Consider the following 19,971-nt stretch of genomic DNA (forward strand, 5'->3'; position numbering starts at 1 on the left):
ATTTCTTTGTATTGCCTCTGAGACTGGCTAGGCCTTCTAATACAATGCTGAACTGGAGTGGTGAGGTAGGACATCCTTTCCTTGTTCCTGATTTTTAGGGGGAACAAGGCTATGTGATAATAAATACGATTTGTGATATAGGATTTTTTAAATGGATTATTTTTATTAGCCTAAGGAAATTCTCTTCTATTCTTAGTTTTTTGAGAGTTATTATTATGAACGGATGTTGAATTCAGGAAAAGCAAATACTTTTGTTGCATCATCTGTATGTCCATGTGGGTTTTCTTTAAAGTATTGATTCAGTGGATTATCTTAATTTGTTTTTAAATATTAAACCAGCCTTATCCCCAGGATAAATTTCTCATAGTCATATTACATTATTCTTCCTATACATTATAGATTCAATTTGATAAAATTTTATGAAGTCTTTTTGCATTGATGTTCTATTGTTTTGAAGTTTTCTTTTCTTGTAATGTTTTTGGTGTTTTGTTTGTTTGAGACAGGGTATCACTCTGTCACCCAGGCTGAAGGGCAGTGGTGCGATCATGGTTCACTGCAGCCTCAACCTCCTGGACTCAAGCAATTCTTCCGCCTCAGCCCCCAACATAGCTGGGACTACAGGTATGTGCCATCACACCCAGCTAATGTTCATATTTTTTGTAGAAACAGGGTTTCACCATGTTGCCCAGGCTGTTCTCGAACTCCTAAGCTCAAGCAATCTGCTCTCCTCAGCCTTTCAAAGTGCTAGGATTACAGGCATCAGCCACTATTCCTGGCCTGTCTGGTTTTTAATATCGGAATAATTCTGGCTTCATAAAATGAATTGGGAAGTATTCCTTCCTCATTTATTTTCTTGATGAAATTGTGCAGAATTTGTGTTTATTCTTGTTTAAATGCTTGCAAGAATTCACCACTGAAACCGCCTGGACCTGTAGATTTCTTTTACATAAGGTTTTTAACTATAAATTTATTTTTTAATAACAATAGGGCTATTTAAGTTACCTATTTCATCTTCAGTGAGTTTTAGTAATTTGTATTTTTCAAGGAATTAGTACATTTTATGTTACTGGATTTATGTGCCAAGAGTGGTTTGTCTAATTTCTTTATTATCTTTTTAATGTCTGCAAAGTCTGTAATGATACCCATTTATTTATTCCTGATATTGGTAATCTGTGTCTTTTTTTCCATTTTTAGTCAGTTCTTATTAAGCAGTATCTGTGTACTTTTGGCACTTTTCAGGTTGTCTACAATAAACATTTGTTATTTTATAATTAGAAAAATGTTATAATAAAATTTTAAATATCATTTTAATTTTAAATTTGCTTGTTTCTGCATTTAAATTAATTTAAATGTATAATAAATTTTATAACATGAGGCTGATATATGGACTAAAAGTGATAATGCACATAAAAATACTGTGTAATTTATACAAATGTTAGCATTATAATTACAGATAAGCAAAGGAAGACAGTTGTATACTTAAAAAAGAAAAATATAAGAGTTTTCTAGCAATAAATAAATGGCAACATTTATATTGTCACTTGGGGAATTTAGAGGAACCTAAATTTTAAAACATGTTTTCTCACAACGTTTAGAGCAAGATTGCCCACAATTAGACATATGACTTTTATTTATTTAGAAATTTTAATCAGTTCTGAAAATCACTAATTACTAATAAACATTCAAAATCAAAGAATGGTGGAAGGTAGGCAATGATTTCATTATTTCTGAAGCATCCAGTATAGTTCTTAGAAGACCAGTCACTTAAACTGAATCCCATAGTACAGTTAATTCATTCATATTATTTAGTTCCCCAAGTAGATTACATGTGGGCTTGGAACATGCTGGTTTACTTGTCCTACATTTCTTTTTTTATTATTATTATTATTATACTTTAAGTTCTAGGGTACATGTGCACAACGTGCAGGTTTGTTTCATATGTATACATGTGACTACATCTCAAATTTAATCAAAACATAACTACTATAAATCTCTTCTGAAAAGAAATTAGCAGATTATATACTTTTAAATTTCATATTTTATATTAACATGGAATTTAGAGGCAGATAGGAAGATAGGAAAAGTGGATTGTATTTTCTTTTAAAGCGCTTAACGTGGGCTAGTGCAACATAAATACTGTTACCATCTCTATCCCACAAAAAGATTTGCTGAATTCCCTCCCTGTGAAACCCAGGAACACTCTACCTAGCATTGGGAAGATGCCATATTATGAAGATCTCCTAAATACTAAGCTCTCAGAGCCCCATGAATTGAAAGCAGGAAAGAAGCTGGGAAAATGACAAGATGAAAAGGACTCCAACTGTAGGAGAAAGAAGAGCATTAGATGAAGCCAACACATTCAGCCATGATTTATGCAACATCCAAGTACTAACTCTCAAGCCAACAGCATACTTTCAGGCTATATGCAACCACCAAATTACCATAAATTAAGCTCAGGCAAAAAAAGTCCATAAAATGGACATTTTACAGTAGCTATTGACTAGGACGTTCAGTTTCCATTAAATCTTCTGAAACATTGTTACTTTGTCATCTGAATTAGTAACTGGTGTCTTCTTGGGAGGGAAATATATAAGATTTCAAACTCCATATATATTACTCACCACAATTAAAGTCACTTGCTGTAAGAAGCCACTGTCTATATGCATCAGACTAATTATTTTGTGCTTTTTTACTAAGATAATTGGACACTGCTGCCAGTGGGCAAATCCCCATCATACATTATATCACACTTCCTAGCAATTTTGATGAAAACTACAGGTGGAGACAGATTATAATGGGAACATCTAATTGAAATTCATCTCCATTTTGCTTCAGATGGAAGACATGCTGCTTGTGCCCTGAAACATATTCAATTTCATTCAAATTGGATGCAGATTTTTCAGACAAAACTAAATTCGAAAAATGTATACATTTCAAAGGGTCCTGGAAGAGAGAAACAGGCATACCATAAATGTTGATCACCTCGGTTTATTAGAGCTGCTGCTTTCTAAGGTAGAGAGGGAGAACTAAACTCCCACTAAAGGTCATTATGTTTGTTGTGATATATTCCGCTGGCATTTAGTAACTCCATGTTTTCACAAAGACCGTGAGAAAAACTGTGCAACCCCTTAATAATTTCCCAAACCCTCCCTGGGTTTTGGGAAATTATTAATGACCTCCATGGGAAAAAGTATTGGCCTCCATGGTCAGGTTGCTTCATTGGTGTGTAGGTCTCTACTATCTCCTTCCATGTCCTGCTTCTGGCACCATTTCCTAGGGCAGAAGATGGAGATTTTTCAGTGAGACATTCAGTAAGAAGCCATCTTTTTCTTGAGCCAAGAAAATCTGTGCACACACACTCATACATACATGTATACACATACAAACATATATTTATCCATACTCACATCTGTTCAAATATACATGTGCATGCACCTACATATATGTATGCATATATGCATGTATCTCTATGTGTATGATACGTATACCCCCCTCCATGTTTAGTTTATTGCTGTATCTCTGGCACCTATCTCACTAATTGGCACATAACAGTGCTCATCAAATATTGGCTGAATGAATGAATGGATTAATGAGTGAATCACCTGTTCTTAAGAAGCGTATTGTGAATACTGTGAATCAAAAAAATCCCTCATTGGTGATAAGGTTGAAAAAAATACTTAGCAATGTACCAAATAAGTACTCACTAAAATATTAATTTAAGTGGAAAAATTCTGGGTTATTTTTGTGAAACAGTAGACAATATGCTTCTTAAGAACAGGTGATTCACTCATTAATTAATTAATTCATTCATTCAACCAATATTTGATGAGCACCACTATGTGCCAGTTAGCGAGATAGGTGCCAGAGATACAGCAACAAAATAAACAGCCTCAGCCTTTGACAAGCTTTCATTCTTGTGGGTAAGAGACAAGCAGATAAATATGTCAGATGGTGATATGTGTGCTATGAGAAAAATAACAGGATGCAGTAAAGAGTGATGAGGAGAATTAAATATATATATTATATATAACCATATATATAACCTGTCTTATAGAATCATGTTTTAGATTTACCTTTTGTTTTGTTTTTATTGATACATATTTGTACATATTTATAGGGTACATGTAATAATTTGTTACATGCATAGGATATGCAGTGATCAAGTCAGGGTGTTTAGGATATCAATTACCACAATTTCTATGTGTTGAGAACATAAGTCCTCTCTTCTAGCTATTTTGAAATATAAAATACACTGTTCTTAACTATAGTCACCTTACTCTGCAATTGAACATTAGATCCTATTTCTTCTATCTAATTTTATGTTTGTATCCATTAACCTATCTCTCTCATCCGACCTCCACACACACACCCTTCCCAGCCTTTGGTAACTATCATTGCACTTTCTACCTTCATGAGATCAATTCTTTTAGCTCCCACATACGAGTGAGAACATGCAATGTTTGCCTTTTCTGTGCTGACTTATTTCACTTAACATAATGACCTCTATCTAGTTTTACCTGTGTTGTTGCAAGTAACAGGATTTCATTCTCTTTTATGATCAAATAGTATTCCATTGTGTATATATACCACATTTTCTTTATTAGGGTCATGTTTTCACAAAGATCTGAATGAAATGAGAGAGTAAGCCAGGCATATAACTGAGGGAGGAGGCTTCTAGGCGGCGTGTGCAAAGGCTTGGAGGTAGGAATGTGCTGTAGCTGGAATATAATGAGAGAAGGGGAGACTACAAGGAGTTAAGGACAGAGAGAGGGCAGAGGAAAAGATAATGCTTAGCCTGATAAGCTTTGATAATGGTTTGACTTTCACTCTCAGATGGGAGCCATTGGAGAATTCTGAACAGAGGAGTGCCATGATTTGACCTTTTGTAGGGTTTTCTCTGGCTACACTGTGGAGAAGAGATGGGAGAAGGGGAGAAGCAAGCAGAGCAGTTAAGAGGTGACTACATTAATCCAAGGGTGAGATGATGGTGACCGGAACCCAAGTACTGCAGCACAGGTGGGAAGAAGTAGTCAGATTCTGCCGCACATCTATTATGTTGGTGCAAAAGTAGTTGCAGTTTTTGCCATTACTTTCAATCATCTGATCTTCAACAAACTTGATAAAAACAAGCAATAGGGAAAGGACTCTTTATTTAATAAGTGGTCCTGGGATAACTGGCTAGCCATATGCAGAAAATTGAAACTGGATACAAAAATTAACTCAAGATGGATTAAAGACTTAAATGTAAAACCCAAAACGATATAACCTTAGGAGAAAATCTAGGCAATACCATTCAGGACATAGGAACAGGCAAAGATTTTGTGACAAAAACATCAAAAGCAATTGCAACAAAAGCAAAAATTGACAAATGAGATCTAACTAAACTAAAGAGCTTCTGCATAGAAAAAAAAATAGCTATCATGAGAGTGAACAGACAACCTACAGAATAGGAGAAAATTTTTGCTATCTATCCATCTGACAAAGGTCTAATATCCAGAATCTACGAGGAACTTAAACAAATTTACAAGAAAAAAACAACACCATTAAAAAGTGGGCAAAGAACGTGAACAGACACTTTTCGAAAAAAGACATTCACCCATCCAACAAACATAGGAAAAAAGGCTCAATGTCACCGTTCATTAGAGAAATGCAAATCAAAACCACAAAACCATCTCATGCCAGTCAGACGGCGATTATTAAAAAGTCAAGAAACAATAGAGGCTGGCAAGGTTGTAGAGAAATAGGAATACTTTTACACTATTGGTGGGAATGTAAATCAGTTCAACCATTGTGGAAGACAGTGTGGCAATTCCTCAAAGATCTAGAACCAGAAATACCATTTGACCCAGCAATCCCATTACTGGGTATATACCCAAAGCAATATAAATCATTTCATTATAATGAGACATGCACACATGTGTTCACTGCAGCACTATTCACAATAGCAAAAACATGAAATCAATCTAAATGCCCATCAATGATATACTGGATCAAGAAAATGTGGTACATATACACCATGGAATACTATGAATCCATGAAAAGGAATGAGATTATGTCCTTTGCAGGCACATGGATGAAGATAGAAGCCATTATCCTTAGCAAACTAACACAGGAACAGAAAACCAAACACCACGTGTTCTCACTTACAAATGGGAGCCGAACAATGAGAACACATGAACACAGGGAGGGGAACAACATATACTGGGGCCTGTCATGGGGGGTGGGGAGAGGGAGAGCATCAGGAAAAATAGCTAATGCATGCTTGGCTTAATACCTAAGTAATGGATTGATAGGTGCAGCAAACCACCATAGCACACGTTCACCTATGTAACAAACCTGCACATCCTGCACAAGTATCCCGGAACTTAAAATTAAATTAAATTAATTTAAAAAAAAGAAGTTGTCAGATTCTGGATATATTTTAAAGGTAGAGGCTACAGGAGTTACATATAGGTTTATGTTGAGTGTGGAAAAAAAGAATCAAATATGACTTCAAGTTTTCTGCCCAAACAACTGGAAGAACTAAGTTGAATGTAAAGTGCCTGGGACTTAGTAGGTGCTCAAGATCTAGCAACTAGTATGCATATTTCAGCCTGAACATTCCTAATCCAAAAATACAAAATCCAACATGCTCCAAAGTCTGAAACTTTTTGAGCATGGACATGACATGACAAGTGAAAAATTCCACACCTGACCTCATGTGACAGGTCACAGTCAAAATGTAGGTGCACAATACACAGTTTATTCAGCAACCCCAAGGGAAAAATAAATTTATAGCCTAAAGTCTAGGTGTATAAGGTATATATAAAACATAAATAAATGTTTACACCTTGGTCCCATCCCCAATATACCTCATTATAAATATACAAATATTCCAAAAACATTGAAATCCAAAATACTTCTTGTCCCAAGCATTTTGGACAAGGGATATTTAACCTGTATTCTTGTAGTGTGGAAAATGATACAAGTATTAATAAAATGCAAATCCATTATCTAGGACAGTGTAAGAACCATAGTTATTATGAATTCCATGTTTACTGTGCCAGGCTGAGTGTTAAGTACTTTTCTTCACCATATATGAACTTTATAATGTCCCCGTGTGCTAGCCACTTTCATTTTGTGGTTGAGTTCACTGAGGCACAGGTGGAAATATTTTTTTCTTTTTATTGATAAACATTTGAGTGCCTATATCACAGGCAATACTTTACTAGGTGTTAGGTGAACAAGAATGACAAGGTAATTGTTTTCTTAGACCTTATGTTCCTTTGAGTGAAATGAACAATAAATAAATAAATTAATAAGATAATTCTATAAAGTCATAAGTACTGTAAGGAAATAAACAAGGTGACATAGTGGACAGTCACAAGAGCAAGTTGGCAGTGCAGAAACTTTACACAGGGTGATTAAGAACATCCCATCTGAGGAGGGCCATTTGAACAGAGCAAGACCTGACAGATGAGATAAAGCCAGCCATGAGAATATATAAAAGAAGAGCATTCCAGGGAGAAGCAGCAGCAAGCTTAAATGCCCAAATGCAGGGGGAAAGGTTTTTGTATTTGAGGAACAGAAAAAAATGTATGCAGCCCATGGTCACATGTCTAAGAAATAGAGGAGTGAGAATTTGAATCCAAGTCTCTCTGGCTCTGTATTAGTCCGCTCTCACGCTGTTATGAAGAAATACCCAAGACTGGGTAATTTGTAAAGAAAAGAGGTTTAATTGACTCACAGTTCTGCATGCCTGGGGAGGCCTCAGGAAACTTACAATCATGATGGAAGGCACCTCTTCACTGGGCGGCAGGTAAGATAATGAGTGCCAGCAGAGGAAATGCCAGACTTATAAAACCATCAGATCTCATGAGAACTCACTATCACAAATCGCCCTCATGCTTCAATTACCTCCCATGACACGTAGGGATTATGGGAGCTACAGTTCAAGATGAGATATGGGTGGGGACACAGCCAAACCATATCAGGCTCCAAAGACTGAGGTGTTTTTTGTTTTGCTTTTTGCAGTTGCCATCTGTTTATTACAAGCAGAGCTGGCTTGACACCTATAACAGTCAATCAATTTTTTCTTTTTCTTTTTTTTTTTTTTTGAGAAGGAGTCTCGCTCTGTCGCCCAGGCTGGAGTGCAGTGGCACAATCTTAGCTCACTGCAAGCTCCGCCTCACGGGTTCACGCCATTCTCCTGCCTCAGCCTCCCGAGTAGCTGCGACTACAGGCACCTGCCACCACGCCCGGCTAATTTCGTGTGTGTGTGTTTTTAGTGGAGATGGGGTTTCACCATGTTAGCCAGGATGGTCTTGATCTCCTGACCTCGTGATCCGCCCGCCTCTGCCTCCCAAAGTGCTGGGATTACAGGCGTAAGCCACCGCGCCTGGCCACAGTCAATCAATTTTTAAAAAGACATTCACTTTTTTTAAAAAAGAAAGCGTGCTTATATTTGCCTTTTTAAATTTTGTTATAGATTTAGGGGGATCACAGGCAGTTTAGTTACATATATATTGCATTGTGATGAAGTCTGGGCTTTTAGTGTACCCATCACCCAAATAGTGAACATTGTACTCAGTAGGTAGTTTTTCACCCCTCACCCTCTCCTATCCTCCCACCTTTTGGAGTCTCCAATGTTTATTATTCCACTCTGTATGTCTATGTGTACCTACAGCTTGGCTCCCACTTATAAGTGAGAACATGCTGTATTTGACTTTTTGTTTCTGAGTTATTTCACTTAAGATAATGGCCTACAGTTACATTGCTATTGCTGCAAAAGACATGATTTCATTCTTTTTATGCAAAGCCTGAGTTTTTAAGCACCATACAACATTTTTTCTAATTTTCTTTATTTAAATGTAATTTGTTATAAACTGCATAAAGGCAAAACTAATAATCATCTCTCCTACACCATCTCTGCCCCACTGAAGAAACCAATGTATATACATTTCTTTATCTTTCCCTAGCTCATACAGACCTACCCAAGCTCCCTACCTTCTACTGAATAAATTTATCAAAAATTTTATCTATTCGATTCCACATTCTTTTGTGTGTCTATCCTACTTTCCTACTGCTATTTTCCAGAGATAGAACGGGAGAGAACCCTCGCCTTATGAAAATCATGGGAGAAGACAAAAACATAAAACATAAAATAAAATGCTTTCAAACGTTTGAAAACGTCTTACGGGAAATAAACATGGCAATGCGTTATAGGGTTTGGGGTAGGGGTGGCTATCACACACAGAGTGGATAATCAAGACCTCTGAGGAGATATTTTAGGGTGTTTTGGGGCTGAGATATAAATGGTGAAGAAGATACATCTTTGGAAAGTGATGAGGAAGTAGCGTTCTAGGCAAAGAACAGAACAGATGCAAAGGCCCTGATGCAAGAAAGAACTATTTTAGTCCCAGGTGAAAGAAGGTGGCTGGAATTAGGATGGTGGCAGTGAGGCAGAAAGAAGTGGAAGAACTTAGGGAAATATTTTAGATGTTGAATAAAACTGACTTGCTGATGAATCCAATGCGGTAAAGAGAGAAGTAAAAGCACCTGGATGAAATATGATGTCATTTACTAAGATGAAGGTGCCTTGGGTAAGAACAAATGTGGAATGGGGCACATGAGACCTGTCAGTCCTAAGTAGTACTGGAAGTGTCAGAATCCCGGGGAGCTTGGACATTCTGTAAAGGGAAGAAAGTATGAACAAAAGATTCTCAAGGTGTTTTTGTATAAACACCTTGAGGACACAGGAGTGCAGGATAAAGGGATGGGTAACCAATAATGAGCAATTTGAAGCAGAGAGTAAGTTAAGCAAACATGCACAGACCTCTTAGCTTCCTGCCAGAACTACTTGAAGAACTTTATGCACATATAAACACACACATTTAATCTTCACAACAATCCCATAAAGTAGGTTCCACTTTCATCTCCACTTTACATATAAGGAAACTGAAGCACAAAGAGGTAAAAATGCTTTGTCCAAAATTAAAGAGCTAGAAAATGGAGGAGTGGAGATTCAAAGCCAGTGGACTGAATGAAGAGCAAGTTCTGGTCACAGCTCTGCTCTAGTGCATCACAGAAATTAGAAAGGAGTGAGAAAAGAGCCTCAGAAACAAACATCAGCTTCTACGGAACTCTGCCAATGATCTATCGATTACTACGATGTAGTTTCTTTCTATAAAGGAAGGAGGCTTATTCAAAATGGAAAGGGAAACCTGAAGGAAAATTATAGTGTAACCACTTTTTGCTTTCCAATTTGTCATGACCTGACCCAAATCACAATTTCCTTAGCTCTTATGTTCTCCACTTACGAATTAGAACAGCGAGTAACAGTAGCTCTCTCTCCAGATACCATGTGCTTTGTTTGCATTCTTTTATTCTTTTTCTTGAGACAGGGCCTCACTCTGTCACTCAGGCTGGAGTGAAGTGCAGTGGTGGGATCAAAGCTCACTGCAGCCTTGACCTCCCAGATTTAAGCAATCTTCCCACCTCAGCCTCCCAAGTAGGTGGGACTACAGGCACACACCACCACATCCAGCTAATTTTTATATTTTTTTGTAGAGACGGGGTTTCGTCATGTTGCCCAGGCTGGTCTCAAACTCCTGGGCTCAAGCATCTGCCCTCCTCAGCCTTCCAAAGTGCTGGGATTACAGGTGTGAGCCACCACACCCAGCCCCTGTTTGCATTCTTATTTGCTCTTCACAACATGTTGATGAGATAGAACTATAATTCTGCTCCTTTTTGCATAAGTAAAAACTAAGTCACAAAGACGTTAAATAGCATGCCAAAAGTCACACCATCAGTAAGTGGTGGAGTGAGAATTCAGACTGTCAGCCAAGAAGAAGAGAAAAATCAGACTGCAATTTGGTAAGAGAAGGCATTTATTGGGGTCTTAGGAATTGCAATTTGGGAGATCCTGTTTTAGCTAGAAGCTAACTGTGTTCTAAAGAGAGGGAGGGAAGCAGGGATTTTTTTTTAAAGGAAGCTAAGTGTGCTGACACAAGTTGATTTGTAAGAATTATCATTGGTGGAGGTGGCTGGATTAGTTTATGAGTCCATAGTTCATCAGCTGTTGCTGTTCAGGAGCTGCAGCACTAGCAAAATTCAGCTGAAGTTTCAGGAGGTTATGGTCAGGGCAATTTGGCCCTGTTGAAAGGATCAAGGCAAGTTCCTGGGTTTTTTCTGTCAAGGCTCCAGGCCATGCATGTGGTCCTTCTGAGTCTGGCTTCCCAACTCAATTTTAGAACTCTGAACCAGAGTGACGCCATTTTGTATTTCACATTTCACAATAACCCTGGTGATGCTTCTGCAGGGTCCCTGCTCTTAACCACTACTGCAGGCTGCCTCATATGAAACCCAGGATTTGGGCCTCCCTACCAAGCACAAGTGGTTGCCTCGTGAATAGCTGATATAGGAGACTCTGTCTTTGACCTGTTAGTGTCTAGCATGAAGAGGGACTCTAAACATCAATAATTTCTTAAATCATCATGCACAGCATACTAAAATCAAAATTAATCCAAACCTTCTGATATGGAGTTACAATTATAATTGGTCATTAAAAGTGTGCTTTAAATACAATGAAAAAAATACATAAAATAAAACCAAAACAAAGCAACACAAGTGAATGTAATCTTTTAGGAAGTAAAAGCAATGTGGTTTCTTTAAGGATATATATATGGTTTTATAAGGAAACATGTTGAGAATAACCAACATGAAGACCATATTGGTTACAAATATAAATAGCTCCCTGGAAAGTATAAATAAGTAAATTCAAAGATATAGAATGATAGATCCATAATTACTTAGTAAGAAAGAATAGAATATCCTACCAATATGTCACTAAATTTAAAGTTGACAGCCAGGCAGACAATTACGATTTTCCAAAATATTCTCCTTGCAGCCCTTGCCAGAAGCAGCATATGAACTGGCTGAACTGTAAGCACAACACAGGAAGGTAATTCTATCAGATGTCACCCTTGCTCTTTAAGAGTTTACAGTCTCTGTGATGAAACTGTGGAGGCAATTTACACCGAGAAAAGAAGCATGTCTATAGAACAAAACATATTGGCATATTTGTCATCCACAAATTGGCACACAAATGTATAGCTACAACATGTTATCTATACTCTGTGTGCTAGATATTCTGTATTTGCCCTTCTAGGTCCACCCTCCAACCTTCTCCATCCTGCTTTCTGTCTCAGGAGTCTGACCTTTATAGACTACCTCAACTGGGCTCCCTGGCCCTTTGGATTTGGCCACCAAAAAGCACCAAGAAGAGATTAAAAGTCAAAAGAGAGACAGTTTGGGGCATTTGTTCTCATTTTCCTCCCTGCTGGACCACAGGATGACAGTGGCTGTCCACAGTTCCTGTCCAGGGGTCCTCTCTTAACACCTACAAGTCTCACCAGGTTCTCATAACCACTCCCTCCCCTTGTACCTGTTTCCCACCATTGCTGGCCTGGGGAACCTCACCATCCCTGAAGATTTTCCCTTAAACTTGCCCACACCTTTGTAAACAGGCCATTGTTAAAGTCTTTTTCATAACACTTTTTGGTTTACCATCTGTTTCCTGTTCCCCAGCTGAAACACAGTTAGGTCCAAACTTGCTTTATAATCACTTGCGAAGTTTTTAGAAAAATAGATTTCCAGATCCTAGCCAAGACCTAATGAATCAGAATCCCCATGCGTGGAGGTAAGGAATGTGTAACTTTAACAAAGAACTCAGGTGATTCTGATGCAGCCAACCTAGCAAGCATCCCCGGATGAGCATTTGGGAGCCACTGCTCTGCAGCCTCTACCATGCCAAACTGAAGCATTTGAAAACAAACAGGATGCTCCCAGAATACAACCCCCGCTACCCTTCCCTTTAACACGACAGCAACCCACACTCAGAAAAAGAAGTGGTCTCTCTATGGGGACATCCAAAGCAGAGGAAAACAAGCATACGGTCTACAATGATAGGAGATGATCCTGAGCACATTAAGTAAATGCTCAACTACCCCTTTCACATTTGATTAGATCCTCAATTGAAAATCACTTTTCAACCATTTTACAGGAAACAAAATCCATTTTCACCTCCATCTGGTGCCAAAATTAACAAAGTGGAAAATGCTGACCAGCTTAGGCCTGTCCTAATTCAGCTTAGAGTGGGCACTAGAGCACCCAGTGCCTTCCAGCCTTGGGGAAAGGAGGCCTGTTTGTCCTTGAAGACCAGGGGCCTCAAGTAGGACCAGAAGATAAACAGAATCAAGAGCCCAACCTCTGAGGATCCACTCTCCATTCAGAAGCCGAAGGCATTGGGAGATGGGCTAAACTGACCATCTGTTCTTCTCTCCGATAATATGTAATTAAGTAATTTATTTATTCAGCACTTTGCACCCCCTCCTCTCTCCACCCATTAGTCAGGGATGATTATGCCAGACCCAGCTGTAGTTAACATATTGCACACTCGGGCAAGCGCTGTGCCACAAAGCACTCTGCTAGCCTCCTGGCTATGGCCACCTCTCAGACCCCACTGTAGGAATGACCGCGTGAGGCTTGCTGCTCTGCTGGCTCTGCTTTCTTCCCCAATGATTAGGCGGCACTCTCTTGCTGAGCATTAAACCATTTACTGTGCATATTTAATTCATTTGTTCAAAGATAAATTTACCCACATCCTCTGATCACTTCCACCAGGCCAGCTTACTGGCTAGGCAGCACCAATGGATTTTTCCCATCTGGTAAATTTTATCTACAATATAAACAAACACAAGTGTACACAGAGCCTGACACATGACTATAGAGCAATGGGATTGACTCCATAAGCCTCAGGCAAAACTTAGAGTTGAAACTATGATAATATATAGCATATGTGATGTTTTGTATATTACATGTTGTGCTTTGCATATCACATCTGTTATTGTGGCCTGACCAGCAAATATTTTCCTTCCTTCTGATAATGGCTTTTTAATCTTTTTTAAAAAGAGAATTATTACTCCTTACTCTATGTCCCTGCAGTTTGGATGGAGCTGGCTCTATCCAGGGTTGGCTTTGTGACTTGGTCAGCCTAATGAATGCAAATTCTAGAAATCACTGAAAATATTCAGCTCTTTCCACTGAGGCTCTTAGAAGATAGCATAGTTGCCTGGATCTGCCAGTGATCACCTTGCCGTCTTAGTATTAACCAGCTGAATAAAATCAATCAAAAAGAACCAGCACTCAGGATGGAGAGATCAAGTCTGGTGCAACCAAGCCATGGTTTAAGTACCAGAATCTGACTGAAGCTATAATTGTTCCCAGATTTCTTTGTTATGTGAACCAATACATTTCCATTAATTCTTAAGTCACTTATTTTTTGACACGTGCAAATATAAAATGTTGATTAATATACCTCCCTTATTTCAAATGTGATAGGTCACTGTAAAAACCTCAGTAACTATTCAGGCATGGATTGGGATAAATTTACCTGAGTTTGGCACATTTTTTAATATAGAGATAGATTATACAAATGGAATGTAAGCAAATGTAAACCAGACTGCAAAAGAAATTTTAAAAACAATAATTCCAAAACTATAGATTCTTGAGAATAGGAAAAGTGTGTAAAGGTTATTATAGCACAACCTATTAGTTCCCCAACACTGATATTACTAAAGAGGAGGCTGTGAAACTTGCTCAAGATGTCTTCAAATAGCGAATATATTAGTCTGATGTCCATAAGGGTCATTGTGGTAGGCTGAAAAATAAACCTTGAAAGATATCCACATTCTAATCCATGCAATCTGTGAAAGTTAACTCATACGGCAAAAAAGAAAAAAAAAGTACATTGTGAATATCATCACGTTAAAAATCTTGAGATGGAGCGGTTATCCTGAATTATTCAGGTGGGTCCTAAATCCAATCACAAGTGCCCTTATAAGAGCGGGATAGAAGGAGATTTGACTCCAGACAGAAGACAATGGGATATAGAGGTAGAGATTAATGTGGCCACGAAGCAAGGAATGCTGGCAGCCACAAAAAGCTGGAAGAGGCAAGAAACAGATTTTCCCAGAGCCTCCAGAGGAAACACGGCCCAGCTGATATGTTGATTTTGACCCTTCAAAACTCATATCAGACTTCTGGCCTCCAGAACTGTGAGAGAATACATCGTTGTTGTTGTTGTTGTTGTTGTTGTTGTTGTTGTTGTTGTTGTTGTTGTTGTTGTTTGAGATGGAGTCTTCCTCTGTCGCCAGGCTGGACTGCAGTGGTGCGATCTTAGCTCACTGCAACCTCTGCCTCCCAGGTTCAAGTGATTCTGCTGCCTCAGCCTGCCAAGTAGCTGGGAATACAGGCACACGCCACCACACCCAGCTAATTTTTGTATTTTTAGTAGAGACAGGTTTCACCATGTTGGCCAGGCCGAGTTCAGAGGCTCATGCCTATAATCCCAGCTCTCTGGGAGGCCAAGGCAGGTAGAGCACGAGGTCAAGAGACATTGCTGTTGTTTTAAGCCGCCAAGTTTGTGATCGTTTGTTACAGCCGCTATAGGGAAACTCATGCAGTCACTCACAACTCCAGTGTTCTGTGAGATTTTGATTCTACACATTCTTTTACATCCTTGACAGATGATAATGATAATAATATTGGTAAACACTTTTTCAGGGCTTACCATATGCCATACAATATTCTAACAGCTTTATGTGTATTACCCCATTTAAATTTTACAATGACCCTATGACATAGGTTACTGCGAGTACATCATTTTGCAGATAGACAAACAGAAGCTCAGAGAAGTTAAATAACTTCCCACGGTCATAAAACTAATACCTTGTAAAACTAGTGTTCGAATCCAAGTAATCTGATTCCAAAGTCTGTGATCTTAAGAACTATAGATAAGATAATATCTATGATTGTCCTGCAGATGACGGGGAAAGGACAAAGTCATCACCTACCTGTAAGGTGGGCTGTCTTTTTATGTGCAGATGCCTGTATTTAGAAAGAGGTTTTCCTGCTATCAATCCCAAGTTGATCTTCTTCTGTAACTTCCATCTGTTGTGAAGCCTTCTAAAGACACAGAGAATAAATCTAATTGGTCTTCCACGAAAGATTTTATCACATCCTCTCACGTTTATTTCTTCTCCAAGGTAAATTTCTCAGTGTTTTAAACCATTCTTCAACTGACATAATATCCTGATGCCTCACCATCCTAACTCCCTGTCATAACATACCAAATGTCTATTAATATTCTGGAAAACACAGCATCCAGAACAAAATGCCGTGTTCCAGTTAGGCTAGCCAGCACAGAACACAAATAAACGATTACGACCTTTATTGATCTCTATTGACCTGGTCCTAAATCCCATTAGACGGCCTTAAAAATACATTCTTTGAGCAGCTATAAAAGAAAAATTATACATACTTTCAATGTAAGGATAAAATCCATTGAGTATACACAAAATAATTCAAAAACGGTTAATTTTAGGACATCAAGCAAATAAATCAGATAATGTAAAAATTATCTTGCTATAAAAAACATAGCTACTCTGTTTAAAATACCACAAGGATTATTTTAAATGTATATCTGAGCTCACAAGAAAATAATGAAGATCCCTAGGGGTCAAAAATGAATATGGAAGGTACTCAGACAGATGTGCCACATCGCCCCGGTTTGGTGCCTGGGAAATGGGTTAGTCTGGTCTTAGTCAGCCCAGGGGCTTCTCTTTTAATAGCTGCACACATAGGAGATAAGACCTTGAACCTATGAGCAACAGAGATTTGAAAATGAGACTCTCATCCTTAATTCAGGCCCCTGAGAAGGCTGCATTCTCAGTGAAATGGTTTTTCAAATGCCCACTGGAACAGGGAGGTAAAAAGGAGGCTGGTCTGGTTCCACATTCCAGGCATGCGTAGTGAGGAAAAACCTCCCCTGAAAATTTTTAGCCAGAAGGCTTCCTTCTCATGACTTTGGGTTTTATTGTATTCTGTCCTTGCAAAGTCCCGTATTCCTGAGGCAAGAAATTAACATAAAAAGTGGTCCTGGAGCACCTGGCAAAAGAAAATGAGAAACTTATCTAGATGGAGAAAGACTCAGCCCAAACCACACAGAGATCCCATGGATAAAGCCCCACCGAGGATGCTCTTGCAAGATAAAATTATAGAGCTCAAAAGGAAAATCTAGTATTCTGATAAATCAGCAGATAAAATAAACAGAAGGATAGACCCCCCCAAGAACTTCAGATAACGAAACAGCCAGAGATTATTTTTTAAGTATGCTTAAAATAATTAAAAAGGCAATGTATTGAAAACATGCATATAATTCTAATTCTTTTCAAAGGCCTATCAAAATGATAGTAAACCTTTCTCTCCCAAGGCATAAATTCACAAATGCAAGAAAAAGAGAACATAAACAAATAAAATTTTAGAGGATGAAGAGCTGATAGACAAGTGATAATTGACTAGCAGAAAAGAATAAGTTTAATTCCAAATAGCAATAAGAAAGCTCAAGAAGCTCCACACTTACCCTACAGATTGCACCAGACACGCAACTGTCAACAGGGCCCACCCATATGCTCAAGGTATTTAAATCCCACTGGTAAATGTAAGCAGATAACCCAAGGATGAGCTGGTATCTGATAAAGAGGATATAGGTGTCAGATTGGACCTGAATTTCAACTCTGCAATTTAATGCCACATAACTTTAGACGAGTTATTTCTTATGTCTCAGCTCTACTATTTAAAAAAATTGGAGAAATTATAGCACTGACCTCTAAGAGCTAATGTGAAGATGAAATAAGTTAATATGCAAAAGGCACTTAGTAGAGTCAGTGAGGAGGCACATAGTAACTCTTCAATAAATGGTTGCTATTATAGATGCCATTTTGTATGAATAAAATTCTAACATAGAGAGGCAAAACAAAGAGGCTGAAGCAAATAAGAGGAAATGGAGACTACAGGGGAAAAAATATTTTAACTTTTAATATCTGCAGAGAAATAAAATATCCTGGCTACTTGGTGTGGAAAACAAGAACAGAAATTTATTTTTCCAAAAAGTAATACTCAGAGAATAAATATAGTCAAAAGAAAGAATGGAAAGTTGATTTCAAGGAATTCCCAGAGCACTCCTGGAATGGTGGAGAACAGACATTTGAAAATCTACTCTTCCTTAAAAGCAATAGGAACACCAGCAAAAATTGTCAAAATCAACTTATTCATAAATCTGAAATTAACTAATGGCATAAAGCAATCCAAAAAGTGATTATTCGAGGAAAACATCTGAATCTCATAAGGACAATGAGGTTTGTGGTGTTCTGTCTTGGCCTATTCCCATCACTATCTAGCTCTACAGTAGCCTTGAGTATAAAAATCAAAGGAGCTGTGGAAACCAGCAGTCTTAGGGACTTCAAATGGCATATTAGAAAATATCTAATTAATACAAAGATAACAGCAATGGAGAAATAGAGAAACAGAAAGGGCAAAAGACATATGGATATAAATAACAAACTTGCAGACTTAATTCCTGCTTAGGAGTAATTGCATGAAATGTAATTCTACTTAGCAGTAATTGCATTAAATGTAAATGGATTAAATACTCCAATCAAAAGACAGAGCGGCAGATGAAAAGTAGATCTCATGAAGATAGAGAAGACTGGCAATAACCAGAGGCTGGGAATAGTAGGGGAAAGGGGAGGTAAAGACAGGTTGATTGATAGGTACAAATATACACTTAAGTAAAAGAAATACGACCTGGTATTTGATAGCTTAGTAGAGTGATTATAGTTAACATTAATCAATTATATATTTCCAAATAGAAGAGAACAATTTAAATGTTCCTAGAGTAAAAAAAAAGAAAGATAAATATTTAAAGTGATGGATATCCCAATTACGCTGATATTATTATCTGAATGTACCAAATTATCAAATGTACCCCCAAAATATGTACATTTAATATGTATTAATTTAAAAATAGTAAATAAATACATAATTTAAAAGCAACAGTAACAAAAAAACAAACAAAAAATTATTTAACTATCTCCTGTCTGTAAGAGACACACTTTCGATTCAAAGACATAGGTGGAAAGTAAAATAACACTAAAAGACATACAACATAAACAATAACCAAAAGAAGCTGGAGTGGCTAAATTTATATCACACAAAATCAACTTTAAAACAAAATTGTTACTAGAGACAGAGAAAGACATTTTATAATGTTAAAAGGGTCAATCAGGAATACATAGTACTTATAAACATATACTAAGCTAACAACAAAACTGCAAAATAAATGGAATAAAAACTGACATAATTAAAGGGAGAAATATACAATTCAAAAAATAATTGGAGATTTCAAAATCCCACCTTCAATAATAGGTAGAACTACTAAACAAAAGATCAACAAAGAAATAGAAGCACTGAACAACACTATAAACCAACTAGACCTAGCTAAAATCTATAGAATGCTCCAACCAATAACAGAGAAATATACATTCTTATCAAGTGCATATGGAACATTCTCCAGAATCAACATATCCTAGGACATAAAACAAGTTTCAATATATATAAGATTTATATCATACAAAATATGTTCTCCAGTCACAATGAAATGAAATTATAAATCAGTAATAGAGAGACATTTGGGAAATTCATGAGCATGTGGAAATTACACAACGGAACCCTAAATAATCAATGGGTCAAAGAAGAAATCACAGGAAAAATGAGAAAATATATCAATGGGAATGCAAACAAAAACAGAACATACTACAGTTGATGGGAGGCAGATGTGATGGTTGTATAATATTATGAATACGCTTAAAACCACTAAATTGTATACATTAAGAGGATGAAATTTGTGGTATTAATTACATCTCAATAAATTCATTTTTAAGAAAGTATAGCCTTCCCCACATCAACATCCTTCATTCTAGTTTTTTCTTGGTAAACGCCTTTCACATGTAGTAGTGATAAATTTCAAGAAAGAAAAAAATGGAAAACAAGGAAGGGCAAGAGAGGGACTTTTCAGAAAGTCAGAACATAAAG

The 19,971-nt window shown here is 37.5% G+C and overlaps 1 long non-coding RNA gene across 1 annotated transcript in view; it reads right to left on the bottom strand.

Moving 5' to 3' along the window:
- LOC129486054 (uncharacterized) overlaps positions 1-15,988 on the bottom strand; it is an 84,976-nt gene extending 68,988 nt beyond the window's left edge. Inside the window, exon 1 of the long non-coding RNA XR_008658845.2 lies at positions 15,894-15,988. This is a non-coding gene — a long non-coding RNA (uncharacterized lncRNA). The remainder of the gene's footprint in view (positions 1-15,893) is intronic.
- Between the last annotated feature and the right edge of the window lie 3,983 nt (positions 15,989-19,971).

This window comes from Symphalangus syndactylus, chromosome 7, assembly GCF_028878055.3.
Source record: "Symphalangus syndactylus isolate Jambi chromosome 7, NHGRI_mSymSyn1-v2.1_pri, whole genome shotgun sequence".
In the NCBI taxonomy this organism is placed as follows: domain Eukaryota; kingdom Metazoa; phylum Chordata; class Mammalia; order Primates; family Hylobatidae; genus Symphalangus; species Symphalangus syndactylus.